Raw genomic sequence first — 6,000 nt, 5'->3', positions numbered from 1 at the left:
TGTCACCTTGTTGAAATAGGTCTTCATTATCCTCTCTGTGAACATATCTGAATTTGTTAGGGGATGTGAACGACTGTGTTTTCCAGAGCAACTTCCCGGGGGGCTCCTAACACTACTTGAAGCTATTATTTAGTGTTTCTGTGTGGCTATTATCCACCTCGCACACAGATGCATTTTGATAGTGGGAAAAGTGATCAATACATACTGTATAAAATAATAATTATTTATTACTTATTGCGTGCTGTGAATAGGTTCTCTGCTATGCAAACTGTAGAAAAAGACAAAAACCTTTGAATACATGATCAAAAGGGAAAGGAAGGGCAAATAGCTTTCCAGCCTATCCCTAGGGCAAAGGCAAATACATTTCTAAGTGCCTGGCATTGCATTCTGAGCATTTTACACAAAATTTACAAGATCATAGAGTCTGAAGAGATGGACCAGAAGATTTGGTTTCTCACTTGGTTTTGTGTGCACTTAGCAGGCATAATGTTCCTGCCAGCTAGTTGTCTTTGAGGTGGACTTTCAGCATGAGAACACATTAGAAAACTGTACATAGATGCTACCCACAGAAAGCACTCTGAATTATGTTCTTTACTGTGCTAAGTTCTAATGGTGACAAAACGATAAATGAAAATGTACACTCTGAATGAAGTGCTGGCCCCAGCTCAGTTGATGCTGTCTGTCAGTGCTACTGTCTCTACTTCTGCAATTGAGAAAGTGAGTGAGGAAGTTTGATTTTCGTGAAAGGTAGTAAGGACACTTAGTGGCTGGTTTAAATTAAATGGGCAGTGTATAAAGGAACTTGAAATGCCCAGCAGGCTTTTGATCAAACTCTAATCTAGAAGGGAAAAATCTTTGTGAACTTTAAGGGTCAGGAGGGGTGGGGAGGGAAATCATGGAGGTGACTGTCTCGGTAACGCGTTGCTTCCTGCTCAGATGGCAGGTGTCTGCTTGCTTGGGTACTGTTGACAACCTCTAGGAGTTGCATCCTCTCCGCAATTCCCGACCCCCTCCCCTCTTGATGCTCCAGAGGGGCAAAAATCTCCCTTCGCCGTTCCGCCCGGTGGGACAGCGCTCGAAGAACGGAGACTCCGCAGGGGCCGGGGACAGAGGAAAACCTCCAACCTCCCTCCCGGCAGGAAGCGGCGAGCCCGCCGCAAGCCCGAGAAGAGAAGCCCGGCGGAACATAGCTGCCCCTGTCCGGGACCGTGCCCGCTGCCGCGGCCGGGCGAACCGCATCGAGGGGTCGCGGATACGGGCCCGCGGTCTCTTTAAAAGCCGGGGCCGGGCGGGGCCGGGCCGGGCGGGCGCGGCGGCAGGGGGCGGCGGCGGCGGCGTGCGCGGAGCTCGGGCTGCTCCGGCACCGCGGCGCGCTCAGCCCTGCGCAGGTCCGCCCGCGGCTCCCTCGGCTCGGTTCGGCTTGGCTCGGCTCGGTGCGGTCAGCCCAGCCCAGCCTCCTCGGGACCCCCACGAGCCTCCGCGGCTGGGTCCACGCTGGAGCCCCCTGCCCCGCAGCGGAGGCGAGCCGCGAGTTGGCGCGGCGGCCGGCGGCCGCCCGGCTGCGGAGGTGAGAGGGGGTGGCGGGCGGGGGGCGGCACGGCCCGGCTCGGCTCGGCACAGCACAGATCGGCGGGGGCTACCTGCCCGGCGGGCGCTGGGCGCCGCCGCTCCGGAGCTCCCCGGGTGGGTTTCTTCTGAACCCCTCACGACAACTATTTCGGATCGTTTTATCCCTCTTTCCTTTCCGCGCTGCCCCGGCGGGGCTGGGCGCTGCCCGACCAGGCGGAGTGGGCGCGCACCGACCCCCGGGGACGCTCCGTCTCCGGCTTCTTTTGCCCGACTTTTTGGGAAATCGCAGTTCCCACGGCGGGGCTTTTCGGAGTGGAAGATGGGGGGCCCTGGCGAAAAAAAAGAAGACGCTACGCTGAGTTACATACAGCAGGGAGACGTTTAGAGAGAGCCTACTGTTTGACTAAAGCTTAAGGATTTCTTAAAAAAAAATTAATGAGGAAAGAAGAGAGGCTGAAGATGAAAGTTTGTTTTTTTTTTTCTTTAATATTTTTTCCTCTTGCAAGTCTTCGGATCTATTACAGTAGCGCCCTTCCTCCCCGCCTTCCATTTGTTTGTATTAATGATTTAGTAACCGTCTTGCCTGAAAACTTCCACCGTGAGCGACTGCTGTGGGTTTTCAGGCTGTCAGTGACCTTAAAGGTTGGTTCAATGCTTTCTTCGTGCAAGATGTTTGTGAAATAACCACTGTTTTGTTTTGGGGGTTTTTGAGGTGTGTTTTGAGTTTGGGGTTTTTTGTTGTTTTTTTTTTTTAAATTAAAAATAATCCACCTGCTTTAAAATTTAAAAGAAACCCTCTTTCAGCAAGGGAGTGATGTAATTCTCCTATCTAAGGGCACTGACTCTGGTGCTTTGCAGGTGACTTGTCTTTTGCTTACTCTTTACATTTATTTTAATTGCAGTCTTCTGTAGCTAGATAGTCACATATTTAACTGGTGCTCTTTCAGGATAAATTTTGTTAAAATTGAGATCCTTCACTTTGATTTTTTTTTTTCCAATTTCTGCCCCCCAAAGAAGACAATAAAAAAGATTAGGCATGAAATCAGCGGCATAAAAACCAAAGAATCAGGGAGGCAGAACCCATGCTAAAATCATCAAATCCTTTCTAAAAAGGACACTTGCAGCCTTTTGATTTTCAAAGCTCTTTCTACCTTTCCATGGTCAAACTGTTCAATGCTTTGTTGCAAATAGTTTTAAGAAATTATTTCCATTTATTCCTAGATCTTAGTATTTACTTATTTTTTATTGCACGCATTTGTTTCGTGATAAGCACACAGCCCTCCTAAAAAGGTGAATATTAAAATGATTGCTCACCAATATCTGATTGTTACATATTTAAGGGGCTGTTTTTTGAGGGGATGAACTCTTCTTAACTAGACGGGTGAAAAGTCTGAGAGATGTTGAGTAGGTGGTGGAAAAATTGATCACAAAAGGTTTTGTTTGCCGTGTTGACACAGTCAGCTATTAGTTATAACGTAAACCAGAAGGGTGTTACATCTGTCACTGGTTGAAGTTAAAATGGTCATCGATGTTAAGTTGGGCAAGTTTATCTAAGGTTGGTTAGTATTTTGTGGGGAGGAGATTGCAGAGATTATTGCTTTTGGTTTTGGGACTGGACACACTTTATCAGCTGAACGAACTAGATTATTGTACAAACATAATTTTCCATTTTTCTATCGGTTTCTTTTCAGTCTTTGGCAGTTTCTTAAACATCAGTCTCTAACAAAGCATCTCATTTTTGGGGGTGGGGAGTTGCAGCTGGGAACATTGGAAGTTTGGGGGATAATGGGAGCAACAGGACTATATTTATTTATTTAAAGAAAAAAGTTAGAAGGTGAGGATTCTCTTTCTGGAGTATTCGGGCACCTTCTTTTGGGGTATGTGTCTAGGCTTTTAATTATTTATTTCACTTTTGTCCTATGGAAAATGAAGTAGAGCAAAACCAAAATGAAACAAAACAAAATTAGCGTAAACATTTAAAATGAAAATAATAAAGGAAGAGAACAGCTAAAAGCCCAGTACTTGATTTCATCGTCCTGGTGGTGATGGCTTCTCGATAGAAGCGATATCTGCCGATATCACCCCTCTTCCATGGCTGTAGCCTGGCCTCATTTTACGCTGCGTTTCCACTGAACATGTTGACGTGCTGCTGCTTATATAAGGGGAAGAACAAATTCAAGCGGATTAGTGCTTGGGATTTTGAGATCGGCTACCCAGATCGTGTTGTGGGTTTTTTTCCTTTCCTTGGGGGAGCTGATAGGGGAAGGCTGGAGAACGATGGGAGGGGGTGAAATCGGGATGTGTGGTTGGGGGAAGATGGGGCTGATGTGGGGAGCCGCTTATTCGCATAATTTTTGCTTTGCATCCCTTTTAATTTTCTTTTCATAAAACCCATTATCTCTAAAAACACGTTATTCTTCAGACCGCTCTAAAAAAAAAATAATAGTGGGAGGGGTTATCATAGCGAGGGGGGTTTGGTATGGGAGTCATTAGACCCACTGCTGCAAAACCAAGATACAGAAATCCATCTGCACCAACATTTCGGGGGGAGGGAGGGCGTAGAGCGGGGGGAAGGGATGGATTGTCTATCTTGGATTAGCGAAATGGAGCTTTGTATTCTTCATTTTCCTCCCCATTTTCTGCCATTTCCCCCCATCCCCCCCATCTGCACACCCGCTTTCCCAGCCCCCACCCCCCTGAAGGTTTCTCGTCCCTTGACGAGAAAATTCTGTGTTACATCCTGATGGCTCTGCGGCTTTTTTTTTTTTTTTTTTTTTTTTCCTAGTGCATCACAACAGTGGTATGATGACCTTTCCTTCATGCCACACATATTTGGGTTCCCGATAGGTCTGTGACCACAGCTTGGGCACACATGCACACACTGGTACACCCGTAGTCACGTACCTAGGACAGGCCATGATTTAATTCTGATTTTTCGTGTGTGTCTTTGTGTGTGTGAGCGGCTGATAAACATTGGCAGGGTAGGGAACGCAGCAAATGCCAAAGGCACGTCCATCCATTTCGCCAGCCCATCTCACCGCTCTCTGTTCCTGGACATTGTGTCACACATCATGAGATTTTGTGTTGGGGAGGGGTGTGCCTTATGTGAATGGCCTGAGGTTTGGAGGGTGCATGTGTGTACCAAGGAGGAAGGAATGGGGTGTGTGTGTGTTGGAGAATGGACCTGACGATGCTAATAGCATTATTTTGGTCAAATGAACGTCTGGTGATAATGATTCAGTTTAACCATCCGTGAAATACATGCTTGCGACACACTGGAATAAAAGGTTACTCCAGGGAGATCGGGCAGAGCCAGGCGTGCTTGGGTGAGTGAGCCATCCCCCTTGATGGGGGAAACAAAATTCATATGCACCCCAGTCCCCCCCTCCTTTCCCACTACCTCCTTGCATGTCCACGCTGGAGGGCATTGCAATGAAGAGAGGGGGTGGGCTGCACTGGAGCCAGGACCAAACAAAGCCTTCCCTCCTTGTCCTCCTGAGCCATCCTCCCATGCCCTCTTTGAGATTATCTCTGCTGTTGATCCAGACGATGCAGGAATATTGCCATTTCCATGGAGTCCCTGCCAGAAGCTGGTGGTGAATTGAGAGGGGGTGGAGGGGGAAACCTCATGTTTATCTTGTAGAATGTGCAGGAAAGCCACGGCTTTTTGGGTCCGAGTAGAGCAGGGAAAAAGCTAGAGAAGAGAGCAAAGGAAAATGAGAGTCTCTTCATCCATCCCTCCTTCATTTTTTCCTCTAGGCAGAAGATGGGAAAGGGCCTGGAAAACCTCAGCATCTGGCTGCAGGTGGCAGGTGTGGAGGGGTGGGGGAACTGAGGCAGCGAGAGGGAGGCTTTTCATGGGTTTCGAACAGGCATGAACCCTCTCCAAGGGTGCAGACCTCCTCAGCATCCTCTTTCTCTGGGTGCAAAAGATGTCCTTGCTTGGTCACAGGCTGCCCACACCCAGGCAGAGGGTAGATGGGGAGGAAGGCGGTCTTGTGGTTCTTCCAGCTGCTGCTTCTCATCTTCTGCATGTGGCTGTGTCTGCTCCAAGGTCTCTGTTTCTGGATCTTTCCACTTCATGGAGCAATAGCAGAAGCTGAATAAATAGATCTGTCCAGGGCTATTGTTGTTTGCCTTCTGTTTTTCTTCTTTCTTTGACCTTGGGGTGCAGTGGTAAACTACAGGTAGGAAGGTGAGGCAGGGTTGTGTCCAGTGCTCCACACTGTTGATGTGGGTGATGCCCAGGAAGATACCCATTTCTCCTGCTTTGTGCTCATCAGACCTCATATTGCCAGAGCTGCCCAGATTCACTGGTAGTTTCTTTGATCTATCTCTGCCCTTCCCTTTACTTGAGTCACTTCAGAAATGGTTCTGAGCTTGTAGGCCAGCCATGGCTGCTGCAGATGATGATGCTGCGGCCAGCTGAGC

At 48.3% G+C, this 6,000-nt stretch overlaps 1 protein-coding gene across 11 annotated transcripts in view; it reads left to right on the top strand.

Moving 5' to 3' along the window:
* The first annotated feature begins 1,340 nt into the window (after positions 1 to 1,340).
* NRXN3 (neurexin 3) overlaps positions 1,341 to 6,000 on the top strand; it is a 942,831-nt gene continuing 938,171 nt past the window's right edge. For all 11 annotated transcript variants that reach the window (XR_011726274.1, XM_071745869.1, XM_071745857.1 and 8 more), the window contains exon 1: positions 1,341 to 1,567. The gene's annotated coding sequence lies outside the window, so the exon portion shown is untranslated. The remainder of the gene's footprint in view (positions 1,568 to 6,000) is intronic.

Source organism: Heliangelus exortis, chromosome 5, assembly GCF_036169615.1.
Source record: "Heliangelus exortis chromosome 5, bHelExo1.hap1, whole genome shotgun sequence".
NCBI lineage: Eukaryota > Metazoa > Chordata > Aves > Apodiformes > Trochilidae > Heliangelus > Heliangelus exortis.
The sequence above is the reverse complement of the archived record's forward strand: the minus strand, read 5'-3'. Positions and strand labels throughout refer to the sequence as shown.